Source organism: Bos javanicus, chromosome 20, assembly GCF_032452875.1.
Source record: "Bos javanicus breed banteng chromosome 20, ARS-OSU_banteng_1.0, whole genome shotgun sequence".
NCBI classification, from domain to species: Eukaryota; Metazoa; Chordata; class Mammalia; order Artiodactyla; family Bovidae; genus Bos; species Bos javanicus.
In genome coordinates, this window is record NC_083887.1 from 34,083,262 (window position 1) to 34,096,838 (window position 13,577).

The 13,577-nt window shown below is 39.9% G+C and overlaps 1 long non-coding RNA gene across 1 annotated transcript in view; it reads left to right on the top strand.

Annotated features, from left to right (window-relative positions):
* LOC133233649 (uncharacterized) overlaps positions 1 to 13,577 on the top strand; it is a 265,658-nt gene that overhangs the window by 134,316 nt on the left and 117,765 nt on the right. The window contains exon 3 of the long non-coding RNA XR_009731793.1: positions 12,731 to 12,862. This is a non-coding gene — a long non-coding RNA (uncharacterized LOC133233649). The remainder of the gene's footprint in view (positions 1 to 12,730; positions 12,863 to 13,577) is intronic.

Here is a 13,577-nt window from a genome sequence, read left to right on the forward strand (position 1 = left end):
CAGTTTTATAACTATGCAGATATGATCTAGGTGTTAAGTCCTGATCTTGATATTAATTTCAGAGAAAGAAAATGATGTGTAGGACTCAAACTAAATGACAGCTTAAGGAAATTCAGCAAGAGCTCTTTCTTAGTAAAACTTTCTGAAGTGAAGTGAAGTGAAGTAAAGTAACTCAGTCGTGTCTGACTCTTTGAGACCCCATGGACTGTAGCCCACCAGGCTCCTTGGTCCATGGGATTTCCCAGGCAGGGATACTGGAGTGGGTTTCCATTTCCTTCTCCAGGGGATCTTCCCAACCCAGGGATCGAACCCAGGCCTCCCGCATTGTGGACAGACGCTTTACCGTCTGAGCTACCAGGGAAGCCCCCAAACTTTCTGAGACGGAATCAAAGAAAAGAAGAAAGAACTCTACATTCATTCATTGGAAACTGTTTTTCAGGTTATGAGATAACATGGTATAAATTATATAAGCGTTCCTGAAATTCTGAAATCCCATCAGCAGAGATAATAATCTTTAAGTCTTTTATTTATACAGCATTAGGACATTTAATATTTTTATGTGCTGTCATTTTTGCTTAACATTAGATACAGCATAAACTTTTCATGCTATTATTCCTATCATATAGAACTTAAATATTATATTCTTTAAAAACAGCAATATTTTAAAATATGCTGTTATTATTTTTATTACATGATCTTTAAAAACATCACTTTTTATATCTGCATAATGCTCCATGCTATGGTTCTATCATATTTCCTTATGTCCTTCCCTGAATAAACATTAGGATAGCTTCGTCTTTCCTTCCTTCCATTTTTTTAAATTAGTAATTTCATTGCATTACATACATAATTTTAATTGTGACACATTTTTACATAAATGTGTGCATCTCAAATTGCATCATTAGGAAGGATTTCTGGTAGTGGCCTTCAGGAGACAAAGGGCAGAACTTCCTATGGTAGTTGGTGTGACAGTGTGAAATAACTCCAGAAACCTATCAGAGCTCATGCCACTGCAGCTTCACCACTATTCATTATAATCTTTGCTAACGTTATAGCATTGCCAATTTGTTAGGGTACTCCTTTAATCATTGGGCGATTTGCATCTCTTTGATTACTAAGGAGGTTTTTAATATTTTTTCATATTTCTTATGTCTTCAAGTTTCTGTTTCTGTGATTTTTTATTTATCCTTTCAGTCCATTTATCTGTGAGACTCAATATACCTCTTACTGATTCAAAGCTCTGTTATAATTCTAAGGGAACTGGTAAAACATTTTAACCATGTGTCATAATTTCTCATTCTGATTTTAGCTTTTTTAATTCCTTATTGCTATGAGTGATATTTTGTGTTATAGCCCTTTTTAAACCTAGGGTGTTTTGATACTCCCTAACTGAGAAGAAATCAGCAATTTCTAGTTACGGTAAAAGAATTATGACGGACTGGGCTTACTAACTGTAGTAGCATTAAACGGTATAGACACAGAGTGGGGTAAGGCGAATTCTAGGTCTTCTAAATCACCTCTGTTCCTTTATGGTAGCAGTTTCTAAGAAACTTAAGCAGATCCTGCAGTTCATGAAAGTAAACTATAATATCAGGGATGAGTAGGTCAAGCAAGTACTGCTTTAGTATAGAGACTGACTCATCAGTTCCAAATGTGTATCTTATCTTTTTAAACTAAGAAAATATGATCATTACTTTTTTCATTTATTCAAACTCTTTTGAGTGCTTTGGATACAAAGTCTTTTAGGAATTCTCCATAAAGTGCTGGTTTTGAGAATTGATTTGAGCTGTAAGTGTATCTGTTATACTAGTTATCAGATGCTGTGTAAAATACTATCCAAAACTTGGCAGGTTGAAATAAAAGTATTATCTCATAGTTTCATGCAGCAGGAATCTTAAGATGGCCTACATAGCTGGTTGCTCCAAGGCCTCTCATGTGGTCGCAGTCAGCAGCTGGCCAAGTCTAGAGTCATTTCTAAGTTCAGTTGAGGGAGGATTTTATTCCAGAATCACTCACATAGACCTCTTGACAGACATGATTCATGAAATAGCAACTGCTTCCTACAGGAGAAGCTGTCCAAGAGAAAAAAAGGGAGAGCACCAACCTCTGGGATCTCATGCCTGATGATCTGAGATGGAGCTGATGTAATAATAATAGAAATAGAGTGCACAATAAATTAATCACTTGAATCATCCCGAAACCATTCCCCCATCCCAGTATGTGGAAAAATTGTCCTCCACAAAGCCAGTCCCTGGTGCCAACATGATTGGGGACTGCCAAAGAAGCTGTGGTCTTTTATAACCTAATTATTGGAAATCCCCATATGTGTGCTATATTCTATTCATTAGTAGCTACTCAGTCATTCCAGCTAAATTAAAAAGCATGAAAGTGAGGTGGTGGGAATTATTATGGGAGGTCATCTGAGTGGTTGCTTGTCTTATCTAAATTGAACTCCATCTACAGATTGATTCACACACACAGTAATAATTACCTAAAATCATGTGATTTATACTTGATAAGTATCTCATAAAATTTGATAAACTGTTTTGATGTTAAATTGTTTGCGTAGATTTGGGGCATTTAGATCTCATCACTCTATATTAAATTACATTTGGCCTTGCTAAATGGAGAACATTTCTTGAGATACTTGGGGAGAACATTTCTTGAGATACTTGGTAACTTTTCTGACTAAACACAGTGGAGAAACAATCCAAGATCACTTAGACTTCAGGTTTATTATCTCTTTTCCTGTTAGAGGGGACTTGAATAACATGATTCGGAGTTTGTAATAAAATGTCCCATAGAAAGTCATGAAGTACAATGTGTTTATTTTTGTGAAAATAATAGCCACTTAGGCAAATTCAAGATGTATGTTCTTTTCCTAGCCTTTTTATTAAAAACAAGTGTCAAAAGAGCTGGCTTGAAGGTTGAAGAAGGAAGAGGGTAGGGGGGCAGATATGTTAAAATACCTCATGAAGCAGTGATGCAGATGTGTCTCTGGGAGATGGTGGGACTGCTCACAGGAACACAGGGTAACAAGGAAAAGTCTCATCACTTTGAGAACTGGCTAATGGTTTTATTACCTAGTTTGATTGGGTTTGACGGGGAGAACGGCAGGAATTCACAGAAGTCTTTTGGGAGTTTAGACACTTTGAGAAACTCCAAATGGGAGTTGTATGGAGCCTTCTAACTGAGGATGAGAGAGAGTGTGCGATAGGCTGAATAATGATCCACAGAAGATGGTCCACAGAAGATGGATCCAACTGATGCCTGAATCACTTGGAACCAGTGAATACATTACTTTACAGGGCAAAAGAGACTTTGCAGATTTAATAAAAGTTACAGACTTAAAAATAGAGAATTGTTTTGAATTTTTTCAGGTGAGGCCAATCTAAAATAAATCCTTAAAAACACAGAACTTTCTTTTATTGAGTTGGAAAGAGATGCGACAGAAAAGGAAATCAGAGAGCTTCTAAGCATGAGAAGGACTTGGTGTGCTCTTACTTGTTCTGAGAGGTAGGGCCCCATGTGGGAGGATGAGAAAGAGGCCTCCAAGAGCTGAAGGTAGCCCCCAGCTGACAGTCAGCAAGGAAACAGGACTTCAGTCCTACAGTTGAAAAGAACTGGGTTCTACCAACAATCTCTGTGGGCTCGGAAGCAGATTCTTCTCCTGATGGCCCAGTAAAGGACAACCCCCAGTGACATGTTGCTTTTAGTCTGGTGAGGCCATTGTGCTCAAATTCTACAGATCTGTGAGACAGTTAAGTGGATGCACTTTTAAGCTGCTACATTTGTGGCAAATTGTTATGACAACAATAGAAAACTAGAGTGAGAAGGGCAAACAAATGAAGTTTTTCAAGAGTAGTCAGGAGCAAAGCAGGTAGTGCTGGTGGTAAAGAACCCACCTGCGAGTGCAGGAGATGCAAGAGATGGGGGTTCAGTCCCTGGGCTGGGAAGATTCTCTAGAGGAGGAAATGGCAACTCATTCCAATATTCTTGGCTGGAAAATCCCATGGACAAGGGAGCCTGGCGGGCTACAGTCCACGGGGCTGCAGAGTCGGACCTGACTGAATGACTGAGCATACCCAGTGCAGGAGCAAAGAAAAGCACCTGTTTAAGGGTGGTAGGTGAAATTCTTCTTAGGGTAGTAGAGTGTGAGGGAAGGAGGGAATCTAAGGTGTTTACAAATTTCCATCTACCTAAGAATTTCAGTGTGCATAGCAAACAACGTTAGAGATGCCCACATAAGGAACGGCTTCATCCACCAGGCAGTGAAAGGCCAATTTTCTGAAATGAGCAGGCTGCTCATGGAGCCTAGTTTATACTGGCCTTTTGCCTTCTCATTGATTTGGGAGAGTTTCAGCCCAGCCCAGCCGTCAGGCCCCTAGAAGGATATTGAGAGCAGCTGGGAAGAGATGAGATGAAGAAAGAGTTGACATTTAGATAATACAAGAGGGTAGGAATAGGAGACATTAAAGAGAACAAGAATAAACTTCATCAATTAACACACATAAAAGTAGGGTCAAGAGCATGAAAACAGACTCATCATAGGGGTACAAATCATGAGACAAGCAGAAAACATTCAATGAAATAAAGTAAAAACCAAAAAACCCTCCACCCTCTATTAAAGCAGCAGGTGCTTCAAATTAGTGATATAACAAGCAGATTCCTTAGCAAGATGAGAATTCTTCTCTGTCAATGTGCTTTGTGTTTAATGGTACATCCGCAAAGAAATTTTGTCCATAAGAATCGGATTAGGCTGGAATTTGTCTCTAATATTGGCAGGGGAACCTGGAAGTTTCTATTGCAATGATCCTACAGTGTGTAGACTGCTGAAGACAAGTGACTCAATACTGCTTCTATTTGAAATGTTTCTCCTGAAAACTTGTTTCATTATCTTATGGACATTGTGAATCTTGTAACAATCATACTTAATAAGGCTTGAGTTGTGCTGATTTCTTCATGTACTTATTTCTGTTTTGTGTTATTTTGAGCTCTTGGCCATGAATTTCAGATTCCTTTTTAAAATGAGACTAAGAGGTGACACAGTGGTAAAGAATCTGCCTGCTAATGCAGGAGATATAGCGACGCAAGTTTGATTCCTGGGGCAGGAAGATCACCTTGAGTAGGAAGTGGCAACCTGCTCCAGTATTCTTGCCTGGAAAATTCCATGGACAGAGGAGCCTGGCAGGATACAGTCCACGGGGTTGCAAAGAGTCAGACATGACTGAGCACAACACAAGCTACAAAGAGAAAAGAGTAAATGACAAGCAAAAAGAATGAAAACAAATACAAATATTTGTGTTCCTGAACAAAGGGCTGGGCACAGCCTTAATCTATATCTGCTGCTTTAGATGAAACAGGAAAAAGTCTGTAAGAATTCCTGGTAACACAGCCATTTGTGAATGTTCAGCATCAGTGACTGGTTTGGAAACTTCAGCTGTGGCGTTTCCACTCCTTTGGGTGACTGGATTCTTATTTGCTCATCTGGAGAATGTCTTGCTTGACAAACCAGCTGCCCATATGGGCTTCTTTCCCATGTTCTCCTGGATTTTGAAAATGCTCTAACCTCTGTAGCAAATGAGCCACATTAGGCACTCCACAAACACTCATGTGTTGATGGAGTTCTCTCTTTTTTGAAATCTACAGAATTAACATAGGGTAACACTAGCGAAAATAGCAATAATATTCCTTTTATGGCCCTTTTGTAGCCTATGACATACTTTCAAATGCATTATTTTGTTGGACTCAAACATACTTAGAATGATATAAGTTTAACAATTTATACATCTTGATCAAAGGCAATGACATTTCCAGCCAAATGTGTTTGTATGTCTTCAGTTCAGTTCAGTTCAGTTCAGTCGCTCATTCGTGTCCGACTCTTTGCGACCCCATGAGTTGCAGCATGCCAGGCCTCCCTGTCCATCACCAACTCCCGGAGTTTACCCAGACTCACGTCCATCGAGTCAGTGATGCCATCCAGCCATCTCATCCTCTGTCGTCCGCTTCTCCTCCTGCCCCCAATCCCTCCCAGCATCAGAGTCTTTTCCAATGAGTCAACTCTTCGCATGAGGTGGCCAAAGTACTGGAGTTTCAGCTTTAGCATCATTCCTTCCAAAGAAGTCCCAAGGCTGATCTCCTTCAGAATGGACTGGTTGGATCTCCTTGCAGTCCAAGGGACTCTCAAGAGTCTTCTCCAACACCACAGTTCAAAAGCATCAATTCTTCGGCGCTCAGCCTTCTTCACAGTCCAACTCTCACATCTATACATGACCACAGGAAAAACCATAGCCTTGACTAGATGAACCTTTGTTGGCAAAGTAATGTCTCTGCTTTTCAATATGCTATCTAGGTTGGTCATAACTTTCCTTCCAAGGAGTAAGCGTCTTTTAATTTCATGGCTGCAATCACCATCTGCAGTAATTTTGGAGCCCAGAAAAATAAAGTCTGACACTGTTTCCACTGTTTCCCCACCTATTTCCCATGAAGTGATGAGACCGGATGCCATGATCTTTGTTTTCTCAATGTTGAGCTTTAAGCCAACTTTTTCAGTCTCCTCTTTCACTTTCATCAAGAGGCTTTTTAGTTCCTCTTCACTTTCTGCCATAAGGGTGGTGTCATCTGCATGTCTGAGGTTATTGATATGTCTCCCGGCGATCTTGATTCCAGCTTGTGTTTCTTCCAGTCCAGCGTTTCTCATGATGTATTCTGCATAGAAGTTAAATAAGCAGGGTGATAATATACAGCCTTGACGTACTCCTTTTCCTATTTGGAACCAGTCTGTTGTTCCATGTCCAGTTCACAAACCCTAAATTCCAGTTTTTGTTTTTTGTTTTTTTTTCAGTTTTCCTTTCCTTTTACAGTTTCCTAGCTTTCATACTTTCTTCATTCATTCACTAATTTATTTATTAATTAAAAATGCATTTATTTATTTGGTTGTGTCAAGTCTTGGTTGCTGCATGAGGGACCTTTGTTGCGACATGCAAGCTTTACTTCAGTTGTGCTGCACAGGCTCAGTAATTGCAACGTGTGGGCTTAGTTCCCCAGCCAGGGATCGAATCCACATCCCCTGCACTGGCCGGTGAATTCTTAACCACTGAACCATGGGAAGTCCCTTTATTTATTAGCTTAGTCACTCATTCATTTATTTCTTCTTTGAATTTTTTGATGAAAAAAGTTGTCGTGCCTTAACATTCGAGGGGCAATGCTCTTCTACCTCTTTCACTTCCCGCTTCTTGGATTTGTAAAGAGACTGTGCAGAAATCTTTTCTCTGTTCTCTCCTGTTTGTTGTGGAAGCTTGGCCTGGCTTCTGTCCTATCACAAGCCAATGACTGAGCCTAAAAAGGGCCTACACAGACGCAAGAAGCTTCATGAGCAAATTCATTCTTTCTTGGTATTTATGTCATTTCCCTCCAGTTCTGCTGATTTGCGTCAGAACAATACAAGGGTGAAATTGAACTCTAATTTAGGAGGGAAGAGTGGGAAGACATCAGGACATTTCCATGAGGTATTCTAGTGAGTTCTGCCAGCACTTACTGGAAAACTCTGCTTTTAGAAATTTAGGCTCATAGGTAGTGATTTATAAGGTCGAATAATATCTTGAGATATTAATTGGTACCCCCTCACCATAGCTCCTTTTGTTTTGTGACTTGTTCATACCTGGGAAACTGTGACATTCTATATATATGCCTCAGGGAGTAAATTACACGCAGAAAGCAGAGAACATAAATAGTTTGAAATATGGCTTCAAAAACACCCTGATTTCAAAACATGAGACAAATGACAGAGAAGAATATAATGACTGGCACCCAGAGCAGACGAATTTTTCCTGACTAGGAGAAAGAAGAAAATTAAAATCAGAGAATAAGCTAGACAGAGTTGAGTCACCCTATGAACTTTCTGCCTGGTGTTGAATCCAGGGTTGGACAAAATATATAGGAAACACACAAAATGTCACACTAGATTCAGGATGACCTGTGAAAAATCTATTTGTATCCTTGTTAGTAAATGAAGTCAGAGGGCTGCTAAAACTTGTAGAAGTTGGCATCAACATTTACAGAAGTATTTCATAGAAGCACTCGAGTAAACAGTTTTACAGACTGTCTAGGCATACAAACCTGAGGAAACTTCATAGAATTTTCCCATGCTCTTTTGGTTCAGGGAACAACCAAGTGTTTTCAGTATGCCTGAGCGAGTTTTAACGTAACTGACATATTATAGAATCAGATCCAGAGAGGCCTTGGGATGGAGTGAGGAAGATGCTACCGATGTGTAGACACATGACCAAAGGAGCCAGTGGATATCTGGTGATGACAGAGGATCAGATTTCCGTCCCCATTTCCATTGCCTCAGTGCAGAATCAGTGCTTCTCCTTCCAACTTGGGTGCAACTCCAAGGAAAAGATGGAACTGACTTGAATGAGATGACCCAGAATTGACAAGATTAAGTTGCTACCACAGAGTGCAAAGTGAACATAAAAAAAAGGATTTTACATTTCTTGTATCCTGAGTTTGTGGGTTTAATGTCAAAGTCATCTCATATGTTGAGAAAAATGCCATTTAAAGCTGTGGCACTGGAACTCCTCACTAAAGGTGATTGAATGAGTATATGAGCTTATCCCTTGATTCCCTTAGAGGGAAAAGGAAAATATATTTGTTGTAGCTTTAGAGTCTGAACACATGGTCTCAACACTCAACTGTTATAGTTCCTTGCTTGCGGACTTTAGAGTTTGGTGAGTTGTTCAGAACTCATAGGATGAAGAGCTGCCATGTGTGTCAGTACCTGTGCTATCTTGGTATGTGGGCAATGAAGGGCCACTTTAATTCAGTTTTTAGGAAGCATCATCTAATCTGGAAAATGAGTAAGACTTGTTTAGGTAAGAACAGAGGTGTTGGGAGTGAGATGGTATCCATAGTAGAAAGCAGAGCTTTTACAGAGAGTTGGGAAGTAGGAAGCTGTAGATGTCATTCAGTCAGACTGGACTTTAGATGGCAAAGCAGTAGGAGATGGTCAAGAGGTAATGCTAGGAAAGCAAGCACGAGCAGAGGGAGAAAGCTGGTGTTCCATACTGAGGAGATCAGCTTTACTTGAGGGCAGTGAGGAGGCACTTTAGCATTTTAATCAGAGGAATTCATCAGGCTATTCAGTGCATAGTGGAGAAGAGGGAATCCGGCCTGGATATTAGGGAGACCACATAGGGGAGGTTGGAGTGATCTGGGAAAGCCTTGTGATTGCCTGAATTAGGAAACTAACAGTAGGAATGAAGAGCAATTGACAGATCTGTAAGATATTCAGATCTCTTGATATAATAAAATATCCTGATTAAATTAATAAACAAGATCTCTTCTGTGTCATTTCTTGGTTCTATAAGCCTCTTCCTCTTGATGTTGCACTTGGGGATTTTACTTGCTTCATGGGGTTCTTTGGGTTTGTATTCTCAAACTGTTCCTACTGCCTCTGGTCTCAAGACTAGGTGATGCAGTAGCAGAAGGTCTGTGTTGTTCTGAAACCCAAGGTTACATAGATATTCAACTTAAACCTTGATCTCCTAACCTGAGTATTGGTTCTATCATACTGAAAGAAATAAACATATATAAAATATGAAATATATATATATATATATATATATATATATATATTTGTGAACACCTAGAGACTCTTCCAGAAAAGGCAATGGCACCCGACTCCAGTACTCTTGCCTGGAAAATCCCATGGACAGAGGAGCCTGGTGGGCTACAGTCCATGGGGTCGCTAGAGTTGGACACGACTGAGCGACTTCACTTTCACTTTTCACTTTCATGCATTGGAGAAGGAAATGGCAACCCACTCCAGTGTTCTTGCCTGGAGAATCCCAGGGACAGGGGAGCCTGGTGGGCCTCCATCTATGGGGTCGCACAGAGTCTGACACAACTGAAGCAACTTAGCAGCAGCAGAGACTCTTCCAGTTTTTACTAGAGTATATGTATTAGAGTGGATCCTAGAATCCAAGTGTTGTCATAAATGTTCCTGGAAGCAGATAACACTAAAAACCCACATAATTGGAAATACAGTGAGCACAGTTTACTCATTCTATTCTGGTGTCCTTAGACGAGAAGAGAAACTGTAGGGGAGTGAGCCCCTTGGGATTGGAGGGAGATTTTAGTTGCTCAGCAACATGACTCAGAAGTAAAGTTAAGCTTTCCAAGTGTACCTGTGGCTTAAATGTGAGCATGATACAGAGACTCAGGGGAGAGAAAAGGAAATGGAAAATTAGATCTCTGGTCGAATATTTAATAAAATGCAATTTTCAAAAGGAAGATATAAAATGCTTACAAAATCTCAAAGTATAAAACCAGAGAAGTCACAATTACCCAAGTGACATGGTTTGAGTATAAATGGAAGTGTAGGGATGATATTCTCCCTATTTAGTGAATAGGATGTGTATTGAATGAATAATGTATTTTTACACCAGATGGAGGGGCACTCCTTATAAAGATTTCAGGGAAATGACTATGCTGTGAGTTACTGGGCATGTGCTGGCACTGTGTTCTCTTGGTAGTGTGAAACCACATTGAGCTAGTGATGTGAGTCATCCTACGAGATAACTGATCATTTCAAGACCTCATGCCACAGAAGCAATGGCAGACAAGATTGTCTCTAAGTCAGTGGTCCATGAATGGGTCGGGATGCTCCAACTACAATATGAAAGATGCTTTATTAGCTGTGTACATTAAAACCTCAACTAGAATAGCTAGGAAATGGGGCAAATTGTTAACTTGTATTTTGTGGGCAGCTGTGGCTAACGTGGAAAACCCCTTTTTGCTTTAAAGCTGGTATTCAAAATGTTTTCTCAAATGCATTAAATCATTCTCCTCACTTTGAAGCCTGCAGATTAAACACAGAGCACTATAGTACAGAAGCTTGGGAGGCTAGACAGAATGTGTTCTCATCCCCGGGACTTATGCTGAAAACTGCCTTGTTTATGAATCTCTGAATAGAGTACATTTACTCACTTTCTCATATCCTTCCTGGAGAAGGAAATGGCACCCCACTCCAGTACTCTTGCCTGGAAAATCCCATGAACAGAGGAGCCTGGTAGACTGCAGTCCATGGGGTCGCAAGAGTCGGACGCGACTGAGGGACTTCACTTTCACTTTCATGCATTGGAGAAGGAAATGGCAACCCACTCCAGCGTTCTTGCCTGGAGAATCCCAGGGACGGGGAGCCTGATGGGCTGCTGTCTATGGGGTCGCACAGAGTTGGACATGACTGAAGTTGACTTAGCAGCAGCAGCATATCCTTCCTTGTAAAAAGTTAAATACTAAAAATACTTCTCATAGTTAAAAGATCCAGCAGTTTACATGTGTGCCGTTTAGGTTCAGTTCACTGAGATTTTATTATTTCAATACATATTTTGAAATGCTTGCAATTGTTTCACAACTCTGATGTGTAGGGTTGCTTTTTAAAAATTCTTTATTTTGTTTTATTATTTTTTAACTCTCTGGTTTGCAGTTTTAGGCTAATAATTTGCTGTACTGTCCTAGACTCACCAACCAGGTGATTAAATGAGAGTTAAAAGCAGGTGATTAGTAAGAGTTAAAAGTAGTATGTTTGTTCATGTGATTACACAATAAAAATAACATTATGATGCTTTGTTAAAATATCTAAGGATAAACATAAAAGAGGCTACACTTAAACAGAGTAAATTGAGCCCAAGATTTAGAGAAGTGCTGCAACTGATAACTTATTCAAGGTCAACTTTTAAAGCTGTCACTTGGCCTTTTCTTCTCAGACTTAAGCAGAAACAGCATATACTAATGTATTTCCTGCCAGTGAAAGTAGAGGGGGAGGAGATACTTAGTTCACATATGAAACATGTTGATGTGTCTCTTCGGCTTCTAAACTTGTAATAATTCAATTATTATACATTTATATTTTCAACTTGTTTCCCCATTGCATACTTAATATTTAATGGAAAGTATAACTGGAGAACTGTTTTGCTCTGATGGTGATTTTTCATTCAAATCCTTTTAAACACGTCCTACCTGAAAATTTCTGTGCAAGGTTCTAGTTTCAGTAGACCATTTCTCGGCTAGTTGTAGCTAATCTAAAAGCAAAAGCAAAAACAAAACCGGGAGACATTTAAGCTAGAATATCAGAGGAGGTTGATGTTACTAAGCTTGTACTGTAGATCTAGTGTGATTCCCTCTAGAAACATTCATGTGGGCAACTCAAAAGTAGTGACATTGAATTAAGGAAGCAAAAGCTAGGCTGAGATAGAGAAAAAGAAGTTTGAGGGCAGCGGATTCTTGCCCATATTTCTTGGCCATTATTCCATATGTTTGTACATTGTTGACTCTTCCAAACTCACCTCGAGCCATTTCCATGAAGAAACTATCAGAGAAAAACATCCTCAGAGCACATCTCTTCCCATATGATCACTAAATCAATATATACACTTAATGAGGATGCCATAAGAGGTTGTCTTTCTGATTTGAAGTCTCAAAATCGCTTTGCTGTGGAGGTACCAATGAAAGCGGACTTGGGTGGGTAGAGGAGGCTCATCTAGACCAACGTAAAGGAGTTCAGAGAAGTTCACTGAGGCTGAAGAACTTGGCTCAGGGATTCCTCCCCCCTAAGGAGACAATGGAGGGCAGAGTTCTATAAAAAGAAAGAAGAGTAAAGAGGCTTTTTGGAGGTTTTCCCAAGTAAGAACTGCAGCAAGTTTATGTCATTTCTTTGCGATTTCAGCACCACCACCAAAGAGAAGTGATTCACCATGAGATAATAACATTTCTGGCGTCCACACTTCCACGAAATACCTGAGGCACAGGAGTTCTTGGGAGAAAGAATTTACCAGAGAAGTGGTTAAACAGCAATGAGGTAAATGGGGCAAAGGCTAAGAAGGGCTTAAGGAATACCAGGGATCTCTGTCTCTCTTCTCTGATTGATTAACTCCCATTTATCCATCAGGTCTCTCTGTCCTTTAAGAGGTCATTCCTGCCCCTTGGCATAATGATGGATGCTTGGTCCAGGTGCTCCTAGGGCATCCTGGGCTTACATCTGTTTAGCACCTTTCCCTTTGTGTGTAACTTTGTCTCTACCAATAAACTGAGTGCTTCTTGATGACATGGGATATACTTTTATTTACCATTTATCTCCAGGAAAGATCACAGTGCCTAGTGCATAGTAGAGGCTTAATAAGTACTTGTTAACTGAACAAACCACTCAAGCAAAATGAGATCATTCTACCCATGACGGCACACAAACTTAATATCACATGTCTGCATTGGTTGATAGTGGCTCCCCAAAAGGAGGGAATGAGAAGGACCTTGAAGGTGCAACAGAGCTCATTGGTAAATAGAATCTGCATCAAGTAGTGATGTCTGAGGTGTTGCGCCTGCTCAAAAGCTTATCTTTGATTTTGTTTACTATGAACAAAGTAATGTCTTGAAGAAATGCTAGCCTTAGATTCCATGACATAATTGGTTACAGTGAGCATAAAACCTAAAGTGGACATGATATTCAGAAAACTGAAAATCAAATTAAAAAAGGCAGTAATGACAGTGACGGCAAATAAAACTAAAACTCAAAGGGG